Below are 22,922 nucleotides of genomic sequence, written 5' to 3'. Positions count from 1 at the left end.
ACGGCCATCAAACAGCAAACTGATGTCACTGATGTAGTTTACACTATTTGTGATGAAATAAACTGATAATAATTATGTCAGTACAAAGATAAAATGCTAAAATTTGATTTATATCTAAATAGTGTATCACGCCACTTTATACCAGTCGGTGGTTACTTGTACACACGAATCACTCTAAATGGAGCGTAGTGTCGAGGTAATAGAGTTTATATGTTGGATAAATACTCCTGGCACTATATGTATATACAAACATAAACATAAATATAGAGCATGTGGTATGCAATGTAAGTCACTTTTACATTGCTCGACGATACATCATCGATAACGCTAAGGCGTTTGTCGGTTTCAGTCGTTGAGAAAAATGGCAAGCTTGCACGGAAAAAGAGAATTAAGTCAAGGGGATGATCTTACTAAGAATTATTATTTTTTTTTTTAAATAATTAATTTAGTTTAAATTTTGTTGCTCTAAGGTCCCTTTTTCCTTTTTTTTTTTTAATTCGTCAAAATATTTTTCATCATATTTGTTTGGCAAAAATGTTTATTTTATCAATTTGGATTTTTTTATCAAAAGAATAAATTCTCATCTGGGAAAAAATTTTAAAATATTTTAACATAAATATATTTAAATTTACTTGCATTTACAAGAGCATCGAAAGTAATTTATTACAAAAGTTATAAAAAGGATGCGTTTAGAAACTCAAGGTAAAATAAATTAAACATTTTTCAGGTCACAGACGCCATTTATTATTAAACAGTTCAAAGAGTTAATTAAATGTTTTCTGAAAGTTGAGGAAATATTTAATACTTAATTGTATTTTAATAGATGTTAATCTGTCTGATAAAATCGGCATTTATAAAAAAATCAATCTATCGGGACGAGAACTTTTTAATTTATTGATTAACACCCCAATAAATCCCAAATTGAGTTTATTATGATAAATGAATAGAAATATAGCTCTTAAAATATGTGCTAATAAATATGATTAAATTATCAGTTTAAATAAATTTGGCTTATTCTCATCTCATATCGTATGATATGATATGAAACTCGTACAGCATACTACGAATCCATTTTCGTGTCCCGCCAGGAAATAGCCAAAGTTAGTTTTCGGCTCATTGATTGTACGAAAGTACTACTGGCGCCGATCAGACATGGCTCGGATTCGTTAAATGTGTATAGTACCCATACATTATTTTATATAACTACAATAGACTTAGACTGTAAATAAACACGTATAGTACGTAGAGACATAAAAAAATGTGTAAAGAAAGTTTTGTTAAATTTTTTACTCCGCGTTGTTAAATAAAAGTTTAAATTCAATTTTTATGGATAAATATTTACTGACTATCATAGAAAAGTTACAGGGCTAAACTATTTAATGTTGTGTTGGAGTATTATTATACAGTGGGGAACTATTTTTCTTGGCTTTTTCACTTACCGTTGATTTTTTTCACTTTAATTTAACTTTGTAATGCTGAAACATTTTTTTCTCTAAGTAATCGATATCATTAGCCTAGTTGTTTTTAAAAAAACGCAGTAAAGTACGAGGTCGGCTGATTTATCGATAAGAAACGTCGGCTCTAGCTTGAGACTCGTTATTTTAAAGAATCAAGAACCAAGACTGCTCTCGATGCATTGTTTTCACGCTTTAAATAATATTTAACCTTCTCGAGTCTAGAGTCGAGCGATCTGGACAAAAAGCTTTAATCATAAAGCGATTTTTTTTTTTAACAATCATTTATTCTAACAAAAATGACACTATTGTCTTAATTTCAAACAAATAAAAATTAACGAATAAATCACTCAAATTTTAATTAATCCATTCAAAAAAAGTAAATAAATATATTATAATCCAGTTAAGGTGTCTGCGGATTAGCATTGGGTTTTTCATAAGGTAAATAATTAAAAATAATTTTTATGTGATTACAGATTCAATCTCTTTTCCATAAAATTAAAAATCCCTCAGCTCAGTCTCAGTCGCGGCCGATAATTCAGCGGCGCATTTCCATATTCATGAGCCGCTATTAGCCGGGATTTTTCCAACGAACATTTTGCTTATTTTAATTCAGTATACACGCTGCAAAAGATGCACGTTGAGCCATCAACCCTCATTTTAATAAGTCAATTCCTGTCCGCGGTACTCCACTTTAATTATTTAACGTCCCAGTCATTATTATATTAACGTATGGTCAAATAGCGCTAGAGCTTTCAAAGTATTATTTTTTCTATTTTTTACTTGAAAAATGCAACGAAAATATCTCACGATTCGTCAGAGATTTTTATGATAACAACTAGCAAAATTACCCGGCACTTTTGATCCTCTACAAAAAAAAAAAAAAAGTCAAATGCTCTCCTTTTGAGATGTTTAGTTCAAATAAAATCAGAATCTTATTAATTCAGTTACTTAAAATAACTATTAGCAGTTGATTATTACTTATTACGAATCGATTATTTTTCATTACAGTTTACTTTTTTCTGTGTATTATTGCTAATTTCAATCATGTAAAATCATACGAGTCTCTATCCATGACACCTATCTAGAATCCCTGGGGGTTAAAATTCTTTATCCATAAATTGGAATTTGCTTTTTGACCCGGCATAAAAGTATTCGAAGTGAAAAAGACAAAGCATTGTGTAAATTTTTCTATACTTCACCCTACATAAATATCAATGTGCTTTGTTCTCGATGCAATTGCTTTTACATCAACTTACATTATATATTGTATACATATATTCGGAATACTTTCCAAGTACTTTTTATCTCGAAATAACATCAACTCTTTTTATCCCACGTAATACTATAAATTTAGCTTTTGCGTTATACCGCAGTTACATTTCTGTTTCTTGTTATTGTTCTCTATCAACCAACACCGAGAAGAAAAATAAAATCATAAAAGGAACGTACAAAGATAAACGTAAATAGATAAATAAATAAATAAGAAAAATAAGTAGCAGAATAGAATAATGCAAACTGGAGTAATATCACAAAAACTTGGTATCTTGTATCTTGGTGGTGAAAATGATACTGTAGGGAGGAAGAAAAAGTAAAGTGTCTTTTAGTAGCACGGAGAAACAGCCCACATCAGTGATTGTTGGTGGGGCATAGCACTGTTTATTTTAACAAAGAAATATTCAAATTCGTAACGACAATTCGAATGGGCAATGTTCCAAATCTCAGCGTTGAGTGATTTTTACTATGCTTGCATATACATATATTGGACTGTACAGAGTTTTTTCTCAATGTCACGTGAGATAACGAAACGATAGTGGCACATCTGGCAAGCAACCTTATATAGCTCATATACAGCGAACGAGAGCTGCTCGATCGTTCTTAGTGAGTAGAGTGAATATATAGCTGATCGTTAAACTAGTAGGATGTCATGTGCACGAATAAAGACCCCGGGAATATCACTGTAGGATAGAGTTAGAGCTGAGAAGAGTAGAGTAAGAGAAAATACAGATTCTCGGTACAGCGTGAATAGCTCCAATAGATGCCAATACGATTGCCTTACTGTCGTTGCTTTTTCCCCGCTCGGCATCTTCACTCCGTACCGATCTATACTCACATACACTTGTCATTTTATTGTGTGTCTGTGAATTTCTCCTTTAGAGCTACCGTAAAATGGAAAATTGGGTCTATCAATTGGGTCTGTTTCGTTTTATTGTTTATTGTCCATCAATGTAATGCACCGATGATTATCCTTGTTGAGTTATGTGGTTATTATTTATTCATTTCGTTTTTATAAATGCGTTATAAAGGTGAATTCCGTTTGGATTAATGCTGTTGAAATTTTTTCTGAAAATTACCTGAAATTGTTTTTTTTACTAAGACAATTCACTTTTGTTCATAAATTTGTATTGAATTTCCTTTGGTAAATAGTCAAAAATAATTCGAGGGTCTATTTCCAAATGATACTTTCAATCAATTCAAAATACAATTAATATAACAAACACATGAATCGCAAGAAGTCCTTGTAATAAATGTGTGCGTAGATAAGACATTTTAGAGCATAGATAAATCTCCATCATTCTACAATAGTCGTTTTCTATTAGTGTGTATGTGATTAATCACACACCTATTCTTATTGAGAATATATTAGCAATTAATTTAATCAGCCATATAGTTACCTATGAAATGTATAGAATAAGATAAATAATAAATTTATCAGTTGAATTTATAGCGTGCATGTACTGTTAAAAGTAAATTAAACAACATTCGAGTTAAGTGTTTTTTATACAGAAAAGTAATTGAGTCTCTAATTTTTTTACAGTAAACATTAAAGTCACTATTGCGTTAACCTATATACCAAGAAAAGAACCTTTTCTTTGTAAGATATAGACCTCTCTTTATTTGTATTAGTTTAGTATATAGTATAGTTTAGTTACTTACACCTTACCACACCGCGGGATCAGCGTAATTCAATACATTTATATACACAGTGTCGATTTTACTTTCACCCATACAACTTGAACGAGAATATCGGGTGGCACTACTATATACTAGCAATTACACTGGCGATGTACTCGGTCAATATACGGACGGGCGGAATGTATACCACGACATATTCCCGAACTTGACCGGGTGTAGAGTCACTGTTATCCATGTGTGTTCATCTTGGAATTGGAAAACAGTAAAAGTTCTCGGGTAAAATAGAATTTAGTGTCGTTATATAATGCCTTTTTTACTGTAGTACTGTTACCCTTTTTTTATCTTTATTTTTTACCGCAAGAAAATTACGAGCTCTCGTATCATTGAATTTTATCGGCCGAAAAAATATAAATTAACCAACAGCTTATAAATTTATAGAAACTCCAAAACGTTAAATTGATCAGAATTCGTCGCATTTCAACTGGAAAAAAAAAATTTTAACATTAAAATTACAAATTGGATTATTAAAATATTTTTGACTTTGAAATAAATTGTTTGCATTAAATTATTTTTGATAATTTTGCAAGTGATGGAAATTTTCTGAATAATTAGAAACATTCAAATTTATATAATAGAATATCAAATTTTTGAAAATCTTATAAATTTAATAATGTTTCAGATATTAAGTTCCCTCATTTCAGTCGAAATCGATACGCTCGAAACTTTTTTTAGTAAATATTTGCATGCAGAATGCCGTCTTTAATGTAAACGAGTCGAAAATGAAATACACTTAAAAGAGAGGACTTAAAATGGGTAAAAAATACTGTCAAGTTCTGAATGTACGAAATGAAAAGAGGACGGAAGAGACGCATGACTTGGAAAAAAGTGATCGATAGTTTCTTATCTAGCTACCAGGATCATCAACCAGATTACAAATATCCAAGTACGAGTGGAGTACGTTATGCGAGACGAAATGTTTGCACGCAAGCTGAGCGCGAAATGAATTCATACATACAAATATGCATATATATATGTACAAAATACATTGATAAATACTTGCAATACTTAAAAAAATGTGTATAGAATACGCATTTATGCCAACGAAAACGCGATGTTAATTCGCATGGTTTGCTAACATAAATTACATTTATAGGTTCTAACGCCCACTTCGTCGTTTACTTTTCGTTAGTCGTTTTAAAATCACAGTAATTTAACTCTATTAAATTGAATGTTGTTTATTCATTATCAAAATATATTTACTTGCAGAAACAAAGATGGTTTCGTATAACATCCATGGAAAAATTTTCCATCATTAAACAAATTTTTTTCGTAAAGTTTTTATCTAAATAATTATAAACCATGATACTTAGCAATTTTATAGTATATTGTGCCACGAGGGACGAAAGTACTACATTTTGTCCCGCGTGTGTGATTGCCACCCGAGCCGAAGGCGAGGGTGGCAAACACGCGGGTGAGGATGTAGTACTTTCGTCCTGTGTCACACATACTATTTTTTCTCCTGCCAAGCCGAAAATTCGCGAATCTTTTAATGCAATAGCATCGTAGGTAATCATGGAAGGGGTCTAGGGGCGAAGCCCCGGCGGGGGGTTGGGGGGGGGGGGCCAGTCAAGAAAAAATACAATTTAAAATTATTATTTAAGTAAAGATATTAAAAAAAAATAATTAGTGTTATGAAAATAACAGAATAATTTTTATTATAACTTTAAATAATCATATTGATAAATATTAATAGTAATTATAAGTATTCATTTCATAATAATTATGGATAATCTTAATAATCATATTAGATGATAATTTTAATATAAGAATAATTCTAGTGACTTGGTGATTTAACATATTTTATGTAAATCAACCTTTTTTTGGTACAATATGATAATTTTTGAAATTTTCAAACTATAACATTATCATATCACAGTTATAGCATTATATTACTCTTATAACATATCACTCTAATATTATTTAGTGTAATTTATTGGTTATGTTTTAGGCTTCTCCCTCGATATCTCTACCAGCCTCGTCGTTAGTGTCACTTGAGTAGGGACTATCTGTAGAACTCATGTTTTACGACGAATTTTTTTTATTTAAAATCAAATCACTAAATTACATTATTTTTATTATAATTATAATGCACTAATATATTGCACTAATGACGCAACATCAAGTGCTGACGGAGAAATTATGTGTTAGAGAGAGAACGTACAATGCGTGAGAGCCTATGTAGGCACTATTGCGCGTGCGCGTTCATTTATTCCGAGGATAGAAACTGCTGCTTTATTCCGGCTGCAAGCGGAAGGAATTTGAATTTTCGGCTTAGGCAGGAGAAAAAATAGTTTCCATCAAATTTTGAGAGTACATTCCTACATCTAGCTTCCCTTACATGTTAGGTGTGTAATTTAATATGAAATCGATACTATACAATAGTTAAAGTGGACCTGAGTCGTTGAAGTCGTTGAGTGCTAGACGTCAAATGAAACACTCGCGTGTAGGTGTTGATGATATGCGCAACGGAAGTATACTCGACGAAATCACTCATTTGATTGAGTGCAGTAAGTATTATCCGATGCACATATATATGTATATAGACCTACCCATACATACAAACATACAAACAGACATTGGGGTATCTAATACTACAGATAGAGACGTGTCTTATATGTCGATGCTCATCATTTGGTAAAACGCTACAATGATTTACGGGTCAATTTTACAGGTGATTTATCGATGCGACAGTTCCACTCAGTTATTTGTGCAGAAATGTTTATAACTCACTGACGGAACAATTGAATTGAATTATTTGTGAATTAGCGAATTGTTTCAACAGAAAAATATCATACAACTCAATGGCAATAAATTTTGTATGTACGATAAACTTTGTCTGTGAATTAAAAATTATATCCGGTAATTTATAATTAATAATTATCATTTATTATATATTATTTTAGATAAAATACTTTGTATGAGTAGCGGTATACTTTAATAAATTATGCGTGGGTACGTGGAAAAAAGTGTTTGCTCGTGTAACATGTATGTATAAGTGTAATATTCTCGCGTGCAGAATATGGAAATGAATGAGAGGAAATAGAGGGATAGGCCGCAAACATTATGCGAGTTAGTATAGTAATAGTAATAGTAATAGGAATATCGGACAGTACACGGTACGCTTTTATTTTAAAAACTTTTAATCTGTAAATGCACCCCCAAGTCTGGAGAATTCGAGCTCCGTGGTCGCCGACATCAAGCCGAGTTAACTTTTTACCTAAAATCGCCCCGATGGTATTTTTTTTCTCCACCGCATAACATATCTGCCCTCATATTTATACCTGTCTCGGCAATCCACGCACATCACAACTGATTAGACGGTGTATTAAATATACTTTTGCAACCGGGAAATATCTATCAGTTTTTCTATCCAGCACTCCCAGCGCATAACCAAATGAAATGTGGTTTTCGGTTTAATTTAACCATCAGACAATTCAACTATCAAACCTAAATAATTTAAAAAATTGAATGGAAAAAATCACAAACCTTCAATCCGATATTCATTTCAACCAATTTTTATCGGTTTTTTATCAATTTGTATCTATTTATCTCCCTTTCAATTATTTCTTTTTTATTGATGTTTATTGCATAAAAAAAAATTTTATTGAAACTGATTTTTGATTTTTATTTCTATATAAAAATTTAATGGAAATAAAAAATCACGACTGAAGATCAATAATTTAAAATGGAAATTGGAAACTCTTTTTTTTTTTATTTATCAAATTTTTAAACTAGAATAAAAAATTAAAACTTGAAAATTTTTGAATCTTTTGAAAATTGGATAAAAAATTTTCAAATTTATTTAAAATGAACAATTTCAATTTTATGCAATTCACAAAAAAATTAAGAGTGATAATATTTTAGTTGAATCTAAAAAAGTTTTTGAGTAGGAAAAAAAATTATTTTGTCATAAAAAAATTAAAAACCCAATTTTAAAATATTTTTTTATGATGTTTGTTTAAAAAATATTTTTTAATTTAATTTTTGCGATTTTACTCGGTGTAATTATACGTAAAAATATGTTAATCACATATTTATAAAATAAGATTATGTCATATAATATTATTAAAAGCATAAAAATATTTACCTCAAGCTTAAAAAACTAAAAATAACTGAGTTTGCCAATATAAACTTGTCAATAGAGACGATAATAAATATCACTTGAAGTAATTTATATCAGCATAAAATCTGTCAATATTTTAGCCATTGACGTAGCGTGAATAAAAGTACTGTAGTATAGATAATTTAAAATATTTTGTTCAATATTGATAAATACATAACAGCATGAGGCAGTGGAGATAAAAAAAAATATATCATAAAAACTCGAGTGAAATTGTGAGTTTCAACGTCTCTTTTGTCTCGGCCTATAGCCGCAAGTTGGCCATCGGCCAGGAAATATTTTTGCTCTTCTCGCTCTGCAGCCTTCTGCACCCTCACCCACATCTCCTGCCCCCTACCCTTACCCGTGGCTTCATTCGAGGGGGAGTAACTCCTCCAGTCGAGTACTCAAGCCTTATAGAGCATGCATCGTGGCACCCCATATATATATATATATATATATAAATATATATGGGGTCGAGTAGATTGACTACTCGAACTACTTAAATCACTTGGAACGTACATCGTAGATCCGTGTGCCAGATTTTAGGTGAAAAACCACCCCAATGCACGTGAGAGGCTCCGCACACGAAAAAGACCACGGAAAGCCTAACAATAACTGAGGAAGAGACCAAGACCAAACCGGATCTATTGAGTCAGACAAAATATCAGCTCTTTCTTCTCTTCGGGAAATATAGAAAACAAATTTTTAATAAAAAATATATATTCCAGGCTCCATGTTTATGATTATATATTTCATTTCAATCATGTTACATTTTTGACATTATAATTAATCAAAAGAAATTAATTATTAGTATAATTTTTTAGTAAGTCTTCTCATCAGTGTCTTTATTAATTAAATAAAAATGAATAAAATTGTCCTACTTTTCATCAAAAATTACAAATATTACAGATTACTTTTTTTTTTTTCAGTAATATTTTTAAAATTTTCACAAATCACACGGGGAACCACTTTTTATCTAGATTAAAAATTCGTAAATATTGTAAGCATGCTTGGTTCACAACTTCTATGACTTGTATTTTCTTCTTTGCCAAGATTATTTTACCTTACGCGTAGCAAAAGTTATCTGAGTCTATTTCACACTTTCATGAGGACATTTTCAAGCAAAATAAATTATTTAATAATAGATACACGCAGCAATAACACATAATGAGATAATAATTAGAAATTTCATACTTAGCTAAAAGAAATTTCCTTTTTTTTGTAACGTAGTGTTACTTTTTCCTTTTAAATGATTATTTTTCTCAACTCATTAATTTTTAATAATCTTACGTTTTTTAGACATGGGTAATGATAATAAATATTAGATAAAAAATTTATATATATACATAATGTCGGCACATAAATATACATACCGATCCCATGATAAAAATTGATGGAATATTTTATCAGAGGTATTTATAGTTTAAATTTCGATATAGTAAAACACTCTGGTGAATTAATATTTTATTGGAGCTCTTAGTCTCACGAGTGGATAAAATATTTCAATGATGTAGACATATATATGTACAACATCACGGATTTTCAATCGAAAATCCAACTGTCCTGATCCTTACTCTCGGTTCTCGTCTCCTATTCACGCTCATGGGAAAACGTTTGAATTAATCGAAATAACGGAAAACGGATGAGAATGGCCCGAATGGCGATGGAGACCTGCGAGAGCCAATTTAAACGATTTTGCGGGTGATTTGATCGACTACTAAAATATTTTACTTTATCACAAATCTCTTTTATGTCTCTGTCTTTATTATTATATTTCTATTCTTCGGTCCAACTGCTTATTTGAGGGCTGCTTGACAAAGTATTTTTACATGAGCTGATTGATATAGAAATAGATATAGATAATTGTATTTTTTATATATAGATATATGTGTGGGTATATTGAAAGATATAGAGGTAGAGATATATTTAAAGTGTAGGTACACTCTTTTAGAACTTGGCACACGAATTGGACATCAATTATTCCCAATGTGAAATTCAAGCAATATCTTAAGATTTATCGGGAGCCATACGTAAAAAAATTTTATCATTTTTCTTGGGAATCTGTTGGGATCAATTTCGTCGAGTCGTTTTTTCGGATTCAATATATACTTTAGTATGAACAAGTTCGTGGATGAAACAAAGTTTTAATTTTAGTACCTAGCTTTTTTTTTTTTTTTTTTTTTTTTATAAATAAGCGGAGCGAAAAAGTTACGTCGGTTTCGGGATTTTTCGTAACTTTTTGGTAAAGTGGCCAGTTTGATTCCGTTATGTGGTGTAGTGTAGAGGATTATTAGTTTGCAGTACGGTCTAAATGATTTGAGCTGAAAATTTCGAGTTTAAATTATGTAATATTCACCCTAAAGTCAATTTTTTATCGTTTCATCCACGAAAAAATATGCATGTTGATACGTATGAAAATTTAAATAATATACAAGCATATAAAAAGTTCATGTCCACACATATCTATTTTGTATGTATTTTCGCCAAAAACGTACATGGACAATTTTTTATCTGGGTCATTCATTTTATTTAAAATAAAATTTCCTGAAAATTTTGTCTTTAGTATCAAGTCATTTAAAAGTGATGGATTTTTTAATTTCGTCAATTTGATTTAAATTTAAAATTTGAAGATAAATCATCATAGAAAAGCATTAAAGTTTAAAATGATCAAAATTGAATTCCCGGTAAATGATGATATAAACAATTGTAACCATCATTGCATACACAAATAAAACACCTGACTGCAATGTTCATTCAAAAGTAAAATCGCGGGCCTCAAAGTAAACAAAATTTAAGTTGGCACGATATTTTCTCTTCGCTCTGTACTGAAAAAAAATAAATAAATAAATAAAAACCAAACTGCATTGCCGTAAGTTTGCCAGCGAAGACGGAGAGACATAAGAAAACAGAACAGTGCGAGCAAAGAAAAGGGTCATATAAAAATATGGACTGACTGACTCGGATAGTTTACACGAACGGTGGAATACTGCCCGGTTATTTATTTATAGGGCCCGTAAGTTTACGGTTTTATGCTGGTACTGACGGGGAAAAATAGTATAAATAGACCGCTGAGAGGAAGGTGTTATCGACGTGTCAAAAGAAAATAACCAAGAGGTCTGTCCTCTATACTTGGGTGTGGTGGACAAATAGTGTGTATACATAAAAGTAAAGGGGATTCGAGAAAGCAACTGAGTCCTAAGTCCAGGAGATTGAAAATTGGAGAATGGAAAATAATAAGACCATCAGTGGCCATGAGTGCAGTAACTCTACTCCTTTACTTCTAGAGCTTTAGCCTTCTCTAGCGGAAGTCAAAGCGCGGATAGGATCGTCACCAGGGAATGGAAAAAAATTGTATAGCCAGAGACGAGACAAAGAGTTCCTCTGCTCGGGTGTGACAACTTAAAAGGATTTCACTTTCTACTCGGTGACAAGAAACTCACAACACATTTAATCTATACATTATTTCCTCCTGATCTTAAATATTATCGAGAGGAGATTTCGGGGCTTCTTGGGAGCAATATTTTACCGGATTTATCGTGTATTGCATTTACGTAAATTTCACTCTTCCGCGCTTTGATTGCACATGTGTGATACAACATACAGCAGCGTGATGAAAAAAAAAATGAAAAAGAAAAAAAGGAAATTTCCATCAACATATATTTCGGCCCTGATATTGGAAATAAAATCTAAAAAATATTTACGACGTATAATAACTATTAGATTTACTCAACTCAATATTCTATAACTGAATTTAACCTTTTATTTTTTTTACAACTATTTTTCATGTACTTTTTTAATTATTTATCTCTGGCAGTGATACACGTACGTATGTGTGATGTAAACGAATTTTTACGTGCAATTGAATCGCGGTTGGCTGAAAATGACGATAATTTAAAACAAAGAGATAACGAATGAAAAATAATAATAAAATAGAAAACAAAAAAAAAATAAACTAAAAAAATAAAAAAAAAAATAGAGCGTCGGCTCGGTGAACTGGTGCCATCCGTTTTCATACCCCAATCTCGTGTCGTTAGACATGCGCATTCAAGGGAATTGCCCGTGCAATAGATAAGCTGGAAGATTTGGCATTGGAAATAAAATTAAAAAACTGTTATAAATTTTATCGGCCATGTGACCTTGGTGGTATCGAGCTTTAAGTGCTAAATGTGCTATGGGAATTTACATTTGTGATAACGTGTTTTCGAGGTTACTGCTTTTTAGATTGACAGCGTTTGATCATTTGAATCATTGGAAAAGGCACAGTGGGATTGATTGCTATAAGCAAATATTGTGCTTTGGAGGAATAGGAATTATTTTTCATCGTTTTATTAAACAAAACAATTTCAATATTTTAGTCCTTTTACTAACAAGTCTTTCAATTTTCTAAGTAGATTTTTTTAGTCATTTATAATCTTTAATTTAAGCTATTACTTGCCTATTTTTAATAATTTTTCCCATTCATTTCGAAGCTTGAAAAATTTGTAGAAATTATTCAATAATCAAATTATCATAAGCCTTCTCTTTAAATAATTTTCAAAGATGATAATAAATGCCATTTTTTTTTTTTTTTTAATTTTTCATATTCATCTGATAAATCTACTGATCTGCCTGGGGTGTGGTCGAATAGCATTTTTTTATAAAATGGTAGACATTAAACAGAGACTACGTAATAAAACAGCATAATTAAAAATTAAATTAAGGAGATAAAAATATTATTCCATATATATGTGAAATATAGTTACAAGTCTTTTCTGTTTATTAACATTTATTAATTAAAACAACGTAAGCGTCATGTAGAGATAACTTATGATGGTAAAATCATACCATACTTTAATTAAAATTTCATTGAAATGGTATTACTATTGTGTATGATGTATTGTTTTTCCTAGCTCGGTATTTTAAACTTGCTCGTCAATTCACCTTTTCAGCATTTGGATAAACGAGCTATTCGCCCAATATCAGAATTCCGAAAAATGGTACACGCTATGTTGGTACCGAGCAATGCATTGAATCTAAGAAATTAATTAAATAAACACCAGCAGTACGAAAGTGTTTTTAAATTTTGACGTAGAACGCCGGGCAAAATTTCCGGAATTTTTATTAAATTTCCATGACTCTCATTGCAATAACATTAAAAAGCTTCTTCCACGGTTTCTGTTTCGCTTGATTTCAAGTAATGGTAGTGTAGAATGAGCAAAAAAGCAACAACTAAAGAAAAAGAAAACAAGGAAGAAGGAAAAAGTTATAGAGAACGTCGCCGATCACGCAATCCGGCAATCATACGAGGCTGGATAACATGCACCCGCGCTCTTATCGTCTAGCGCAAAGTGAAATTATTTCACGTGAACCGCGCTGCTGATGGAAAGGGTCATTGTTGCTCTGTTTCATTTTGTCTTAATTTTTTTTTTTTACTTTTTATTGTATTTATTCAATTTTTTTAATAGAGTGGAAAGCTTTCGACGAGCACGTGAAGTTTACCTAGTTTGCTTTATATACCCTATATGACGACTATTATATGTATAATTCCTTTTCATCTGTACTTGTTTTAATTTTTTTTTTTTATTTTATTTCATTTTGAATATTCGCACGAATGTTACTACGTGTATTTATATCATCTCCTCTTCCGAGCATGTCCATTGTAACTGGACAATTTTTAAATTGGAGCATGCATTAATTTCAATGGTCAGCTGTTTCTACGTTGAATCAACGATCTAAAATAAAATAAACTTCTAAATATATATCTATTATTAAATGTAAATAATATGACCACATAAGAAAAATTTTTCGCGTGGTTTTTAAAAATTTTTTTCCAATTATTAAAAAAAAAAAAAAAAATTAAAAACTGTGCTTGATCTAGTCAATAAAAATTAATTCCAAGTGCACGTGTCTCTCTACACTATAAACAAACAAGAAAAAAATACTTGTTATTCGTTTAAGAATTATAAAATACATATTTCTACAAGTATCATTTATTAATAAAGTCTCTTTGCAATAATTTATTTCATAAAAAATTCTAAAAATTGATGAACTGTTTTAGTAATAACTTTTTATATCAAATGCTCCACTCGTAATAAATATGAAATCAAAGAAGTTACTTAAAAAAATGTTTATCTATTCAAAATCGATTTGTTTTTCCAATTCAGAGCTTCTAAAATTTAAAAGTAAAAAATTACTAGACAGAATACATAAAATATCCATCAAATTTTTTTATACTTCAAAAAAACCATTTACTCAAGTTAATAATAAAAAGAAAAAAAAACCATCTAACAAAAAGCATTTTAATGAAGTTTTTAAATGTTTATTTCGCCTAACAGTAATCAAATTAATTAAAAATAACCGTTGATAAAGGCATATCGAGAAAGCAAACAGTAAGCTCACTGTGATTACGTCGAGAGCTCTATTGTTGATCCGATGACATCTTTAATTGCGGAGAGATTACCTCGTACTAACTTATATTAACTCGCATTGTGCCGCGTATTTAACATTTAACGCGTTAATTTTAGTGTTCCAATCTGAATACACTAACACAACTCACGATGTAAATTCAAATTAACCTGTCCCGTCTTCGATACATGTATACATATACCATACCAGTATCCAAAAGCATTAGACAAATTAATAACAATAGCTCCTCTTAATTAACAATCACCATGAGTGATTAAAAAACGCCTCGATATAATTATAATTACGATTATTAATTACCAAGCTACCTCTGTCCCTCAAACTGCCATATGCTATCTCGTAATTAAATACCAAGCATTTACGTGGCCAAAAATAAAGATTATTTTTATAAATTTTCTATTACGCCCCATTATCGTGGTAATTATCATGATAAATAGGTAACATATTTACATACTGAGGCCATAAAATAAAAAAAAAAAAAAAAAAAAAAAGAATAGAGTAAATGAAAATTGGCTTGACACTGTTTGATAAGATCGTTCGATTTTTCCGTCAGATAAAGACAGATCGTGTCGGCATTCCTTAACGAGGGTGCGCTTTTTAGTCATTAGCCGATAGCTATCGACTTAACCATTGTGGTTATACAGCGACGGACGTCGGAAGTAAGAGAGCCTTCTCGTGCTAACGATTTAAGTTTTAAGTTGTCGAGGGTTGTCGGTGGCAAGAGAGTAGCTCGGGGGTGGTTAGTGGGATGAGTGCCTTTTATCCCTTTAGCTCAAAGTTACCCTCTCATTTCACTCACCACTCTGTCGTCGAAAGGCTGGGATCTGGGATCTGGCTCTAGGCAGCTCTAGACTATAACTTAGACTATGACTGTGACTATGGTAAATGACCCGGCTCTTAACCACGTATACATGTAGATGAATAAGGAAACCGGATGCGCGCATGCCTACAGCTAATTACACGGATATAATTATTAATAAGAGTCGCCGTGACTTTCGTGTTATCGAGCGGGTAATAATTTTCTTATTTTCATAACTGGACTACTATACGGGGTCTAAAGCAGCCTACCTGGGGGTCGTGTGCCTCGAGACTACTTGCGATAAGACTCGTTCGTTTCCACTTAAAAGTGCATATAGATTTACTTACTGTTTCACCACACAATATTTAACCCGTCTTGGCAAAAAGTCACCTCTTAAAAATAATTATTGCTTATAAAATATTTCCTTGAAATAATAAAAATATATATAAAGATTGGGTAAAAAATGTTTTGTTAATCGGGATATGCATGCATAACTGGTTATTTTGTTGTGAAAATAAATTTTATAAATAAAAATTGAATTTTAGAAGAATTTTTTATCAGGAATTTTTTCATTTAAAAGTTTTCTATGAGCTATAACGTTGAAAGAAAAAATCACAAAGAGATTGATATTGATAAAATTAATTAAAAATTCTTTTACTTAAAATTTAGTCAGTCTGTAAAAAAAAAAAAAAAGATTTAATAAGGCCGACTCTCTACGTAAAAAACGTCATTTTCAAGTATAATTCTATTGACTCTCCACCAGTGCTGCTATCTTTCGAAACTCTTGAAAAACATACCAACTAAAAAAATATAAAACTCTCAATTATAGTCAGACAATACTCAATGGAGTATATTTTAAATGATGAGTAAAAAAAAGTGTCATATTGTATGTACTAATTTTTTATTAAAAATAATCAAGCATAGTCTTTACCCTTCGTGTTAAAGATTTGCAAAAAGTAAAAAGTGTAATGCACGGCGAGTTTTATTATGAAAGTATTTGTTGAGTAAATATTACTTAGCGGGGTGATGGTGAAAAAATAAATCACCAGGTTGTTGAAAGTATGAATTTTAAAGTGACACTTTGCTCTAATTTCAGGAGAAAAGTTAACTCTTCTGGAATACAGATAAAGGCGCAGCTAGCAGTATCTACACTGTTGGATGTTATGTAAAGAGTGGATGAATAAAGTGAGAGAAATAGGAGGCAAGGAGATTTAACGTCGATTAAATATAGCAAAATCAATAGCGAGCAGGGCAGCTTCCTTGTCAGTGAGGCTTCGACACTTGTCTTGGTTATTTAGTTATATATAAAACAGATAAGAAAAACCAGGCCAATGGAAATTATTGACGGAGGTCGCCTGAAAACTCAGTTATTACCTTTTTTCTAGAATATGCTCGTCAACGTCCTTTTCAAATTGTTTATGCCATTACTTTTTCTTTTTTATTCGCCCGATGTCTCAAATTGGCTAAGATGCTGCTTAATATAATTTAATAAGTAGTGACGTAACATCTCAACATTTTATCGACCGAGGCTTAAATTTTTTATGAAAAACGAAAATGTTTTATTTTTTGTTCTTCTGCTGGTGAATATTCAAAAGATGCGCATAAAATACAGTTCAAACATCAAAAATAGATTCTATAAGCGCAGTATGTTCAGAAACTTTACATCAATCACTAGATAAACAAAAAAAAAAAACAAATTGGAATCCGCAAAAAAATAAAAAAGAAAGCATAGAAATCTCCTATAGGTACAATAAAAATTAAAATTCATAATTCACGGATAAAAAAAATAAAATCTAAAACTTTATAGTAACTGTAAGCCTTTGACATTGTTTTTTCAATAGTTTTTTCCAATAAATGCCGGAGGTTTTACAGATTTCTCTCAGCTATATCCACAGATTCGCAAAAGTTGAACGGAAAATAAAAAAATTTTGGCTTGATGCCGAAGTACCGGTGGCTTGTCGAGATCATTGGATTTTTATTATATTGTTTTTTTCATTTTATTTATTTATTTATTTATTCCGTATTTAGTTTTTGACGTCCAGAAATAAACACTAAGCCAACTCCGATGATTGAATATTTAAAAAAAAAAAAAATTGATGTAACACCGTAACGATTAATTTTAATCATTTAACGCAATAACTCTGACACATTTTTCTTGTTGAAAAAAAAAAAAAAAAAAAAAAAAAAAAACTAGTTTATTATTTGATTTACTGATTTTACCCGTAATCGCGCAATAAATTCCAGTAAATACGTCGATAGTAATCATCCGAAATAATGCAATATCGATTGTATTGCATGCTTAAATAATGAATTTGGAAGAGCTACTATTTTAAATAAAAATATCCACCGAAGATTAATGTGCAATGGAAAATACTAAACGATTTAATAAATTTAAAACTCAACCTAAAAATTTTTAAATTCAATTCATTCAGATTAAATTTTTTTTTCGTTCTTTTTTCTCTTTGATACTTCTATTCATTTGGTCTTTGCATTGGGAAACTAATCCAGTGACTAAAGTATTCCAGATCGACTAAAGATAATTCGCTAGGAATTTTAATCTTCCAGACTCTCATTGTTAAAACATAAGTATACAAACTATTTATACAAAAGCGTAAAAACAAATTGCCGGTTTGAAAAAAATATGTATTTGTAACAAATGAATTTTTTAATAAAATGGGGAATTTTTTTTTCTACTATATGTTTATACATAATTGGAGAGTAAGTGCCTGTATTTAGTAGTGATCGAAAAACGATATCATAGACTTATAATTGAACTATCGAATTACAATTTATAAAACATTTCTAGGGTGCAGCATTAAAATTATATTTTGCCGACAGTCATCATCAATAAGAAATAAAAATTCCGGTCTTTATTAATACAATTTGCCAATATTGAACGTATTTTAGTTCTTTTATTAACGACTAGCGTTTATTAAAAACGAATGCAAAATTAATTTAGAAAGGCATTCGGATAATTTCTTTTTTTTTTATTTTTTTATTTTTTATTCACATTGATACTTTTTTTTTCCTCTCTATTTCTTCTGTCGAGCATTTAATTGAATCTCAACTCGAGTGTGCAAAAAAGCTCGGGTATTTGTGCCGATATACACGTTTGAATGCTAAAAGAAAGCAGATAATTTTCTCGATGCTTTACAGTCCATTCCAAATAGTTTATGTACCTCATATGAGTATTTTTTTGTTGTCTCATTAATAAAAAAATCGATACACATTTTTCTGTTTTTGCTGAGTATATGATTCTCTTAATGTTTGAGTATCATCATAGAAAACAAATATTTATATTGATTGTCAGATTTATATTTTATAAAATTATTTTTTTTTTTTCAAATCTCCGATTAATTTTGTACTAATTAAACGTGTCAATAATCAAACTGTTCAATTACACGATTAGTATATCTACTTAAATTATTTTACTGCATTACTTACTTTTATATTGTATTTCAGCAATATAAAGTTAACATTAAACCTTTACATAAATAAATTTAATATTGAATTCAAAATTTCTTTAAATTCTTTCTCATCAATAAAAAATAAAAAAATGTTCTTTTTATTTAATTGAAATAAATATCTTAAGATAGAAGTTCTTGTAATACAAAAATTTTTCATTAAAAAAATTTTAAAAAGTCAACAAAGAAAAATTTAATTCAAAAATCTTATTACGAATATTTTTGAATTTTTTTTTTTTTTTTTTTTTTTTTTGATAAAACGTTATTTAAAAGAATAACTTAAAAATTCCCGTTAAAAAATGAAGAGATTTGTACAAAGGATTTAAATTAAACTTACAAATTGAAGACTGCCCGGGTAAATCACGGGGAAGTTAAGCATAAAACGGGTGTACATCACTGAAGAAATAAAGAGAAGTGGATCAGAGACTCGGGAGTTTATGTCCGCAGAGAGAAAAAGTATCAGTCCTCTGCTCATTCTGGGCAGAGTAGCATTGCAAATGTGCAGCATCGACGCTTATTTCCCCCGGGACCGATGTACTATTCACAATTGCAAACGTTGTCCGGAATTACTGTCCATGAGAAACTTTAATTGGCAGTCTTGCAAAAGTTCAGGATTAACAACTGGTTGAATACTCTAGACCAATTGATATTCGTCTTTGTAAAACAGCTACGTATTGTTTCGCCGAGTAGAGTATAGTGGCTATGTGTAGTACTTAGTAGTTCTTACCTAGTAACTATTTCTAGTGCTTGGCGAAGCTTTGTACCTGAGAGTAACCATTAATTATTCAAAATTCTACGTTAACCATTCCTTAAAAAAAATATTGACTTTGATGTTTATTTTTTTCATAATTGAAGCAAAGCCTCTGTTTTTCAATCAAAGTCTCAAAACAATAGGTTATAATGTCGACACATGTAATTGAATTAAATACAAGTACGGTGGAAGCAGTAATAATGGTATAAGTATCATTGAAATATGCTTTGAACTATTTGTATTTTTAAAAACAAAGAAACTCATTCAATTAAAGGCAAAAATATAAATCAAGTGGTGAATTTTACGCAGTTATTTTCTTTACATTGCAATGTATGATAAAAAAATACTAAATAAAACTTTAAAAGTTCCTTCAATTACTTTCCTAGCTAAATTTTAAATTAATTACAAACTTTAGGTTTCATAACAAAATTAGTTGTTTACGGCACATTCGGGTGCTAACTTTCACTTCTTATCAAATATCGAGTTCACGGGGCACGGAAATGCGCTGCTAAATTGTCCCCGAAGTGTCAGCTATGAATCTAATTTTGTATACGTAAATAATATATGAAAGTATTTATTTGTCTACGTTTGCTGGCTGGACGTGATTGACGGAAACGTGACACAGAAAGTCAAAGGATGTTTATTATTATCAGAGTTATAATTTATGCAGCTACTGACAGTTGATTCAGACCTTATGATTATCTAATAGTAATAATAATCGACAATTAAAATATATTTTATATTACACTTTCATTTATATTACCAATAATTCAACCCAGAGCATAATAGTCTCTTGTAAAAATTTTTAACGGCTCATAGGTCATTAATTTTTTTACTGCGTATTATATGAATATAATGGAGTAGTATTTTTATTTTTTATTACGGCAGTTAACTGTGTTTAAAGCTTACTAAGTGGCCCTTATTTGTAATGTTTGTAATTAAAAATAATATTTTGAATATAAATATTTGAGCTTGTATTATTTTGAGAAAATATTTATAATTTTTTTTTTTTTTGCTTAGTTAAACAGTGAGAGAGACAGTTAATGTCTGAAGGGTGAAAATAGTTTTTTATTGAAACTTTTTATGAATTATTAATGAGAAAAAATATCTTCAGAGAAATATTCAAAGAGATCTCGTTAAAAATATTGTTTAAAAGAAAAGCATAAATTTTCATAATCAATAAATTATTTTAAGAAAAATTTATCTCTATTTTTATAATTGATATTTTACTTCATTCAAGTGGAACTCTCTTGAAGAAAATAACTACACAAAACATAATAGTTTATTCACAAAAAAAATTACTTATATTTTGAAATATCTTATGTCTAAAAAGTAAATAAAATTTTTCTATGATGTCATTATTTTTAACAAGCTCATATCGACTCAGGTTATTTTTTTTTAATAACTAGTTAATTTTCGATAATATGAAGAATTGAGAATTTAGAGACTTACAAGAAAATATTATAAGGCAAATGTATCCAGCATTGAAATTTTTCCGTTAAAATAATGTACATAAAAAACATTATTAAATATTTAAATGACTGTAAAGTTTAAAGTTAACAGTTTGTAATAGTTAATACTTAATACTTTTATGTTTAACAAAGCATATTTATATCTAGAGGGATAAATTTTTCAAAAGTTCTTTTTATCTTATTACTTAGACAGAGTCTTAAATACACCTAGCCAGTGAAACTTTCAAATTCCAATAAATATTTAAGTTTTCACGATCCGCCTTTCTCATACTCGACTCAACTTTTCAGAAGCCTCATTCGTCGTTGTTCGCGGACTTGATAAAACGTCCAGGATCTAGAGCCTTCTATTTCTCACTATATATATATATTATGCTTCACCCTGAGCGAGATAGAATGACCTCAACTTTTATTCTCGGTCGCGAAATCTGCGACCACGGTTTGGTTATTTCTTAACGTGGAAGTGGAGGATTTTAAGATGCGAGGGCTCGCGTTGAATAATAATAGTATTATATAATACTAGATTCAATACGAGCTCAAGCTCAGTACTTTTATAAATTCTACTATACAGTATATGCAGAGACTTATTATTGGAAAATCATTTGAGTCGGTCCTATACTGCCTGAGTTTGGCGACCAGTACGCCCGATAAATTTTCGATACACTTGTACTTTATATTATCGAGGTATTTTAATACATGGAACTAACTTTTTACCTCGATTCCATGCTGGAAATTGTTTCCATAAATAGAAAAATATTTTATCTGATTGAATTTATTTATAAAGTCCGATCGGGTTGTAATTAACTTAAAGTATATTAAATGTCCTGATTATTTCATTGAAAGGCAAGTTTATAAATTAAATACGAATGTTTGACTAATTTATTTAATTATTACAAAAGTAAATTTACTGTCCGTTGAAGTTTGCATTAAATTTTCAGTATTAATATTTCATTTCCTTTAAGATTTCTGGTAAATTTTACTCAACTATAATGAATTAAAATCTTAATATTAATGAATGATTCAATGATGAGTATAAGATTTTATCAAGAGCTCAATAAATTTCTGAACAATTTTTAAAATATGAATAATGTTAATCATTAAATTTAAATAATTAAATAACGCCAGAAATTCGAGATAAATCAATTGCGTAATCCTTAAGTCTGTTAATAACAAAGGCAAGAGTGAAATCCGTGGAAGTGTAAATAGATTTAAAATCTGTCACTGTACAGTTTCGAGAACAAAATTATACGCTCGTGACAGACAGTTTCTCGTGTAATTCAATAAAACATTAATTCACAAAATATAATACCATGCTTGTATAATTACCAACATTTACCTGTCCATTTCAGTTTAAATTTACTTTTCATAAATAAGTTAATTTTTTTATCCTTTTAATATTTAATCGTTAATTAAATGCTCGTTCACTGAACTCTATTTCCCCGGAAATATCTTTTATACTGTCAGAAGAAAATTGAGCTCCTTTGCTTTAATTTAATTGCTTAATT

General features: G+C 30.1%; 1 protein-coding gene across 1 annotated transcript in view; it reads right to left on the bottom strand.

The window, feature by feature from the left end:
• The window catches only part of LOC141529831 (uncharacterized), a 178,231-nt gene that overhangs the window by 110,838 nt on the left and 44,471 nt on the right, over positions 1-22,922 (bottom strand). The window lies entirely within an intron of this gene.

This window comes from Cotesia typhae, unplaced genomic scaffold (genome assembly GCF_013202065.1).
Source record: "Cotesia typhae breed Kobodo isofemale line unplaced genomic scaffold, CoteBio_Ctyphae contig_48, whole genome shotgun sequence".
Taxonomy (NCBI): Eukaryota; Metazoa; Arthropoda; class Insecta; order Hymenoptera; family Braconidae; genus Cotesia; species Cotesia typhae.
This window is presented reverse-complemented; position numbering and strand designations above follow the sequence as displayed.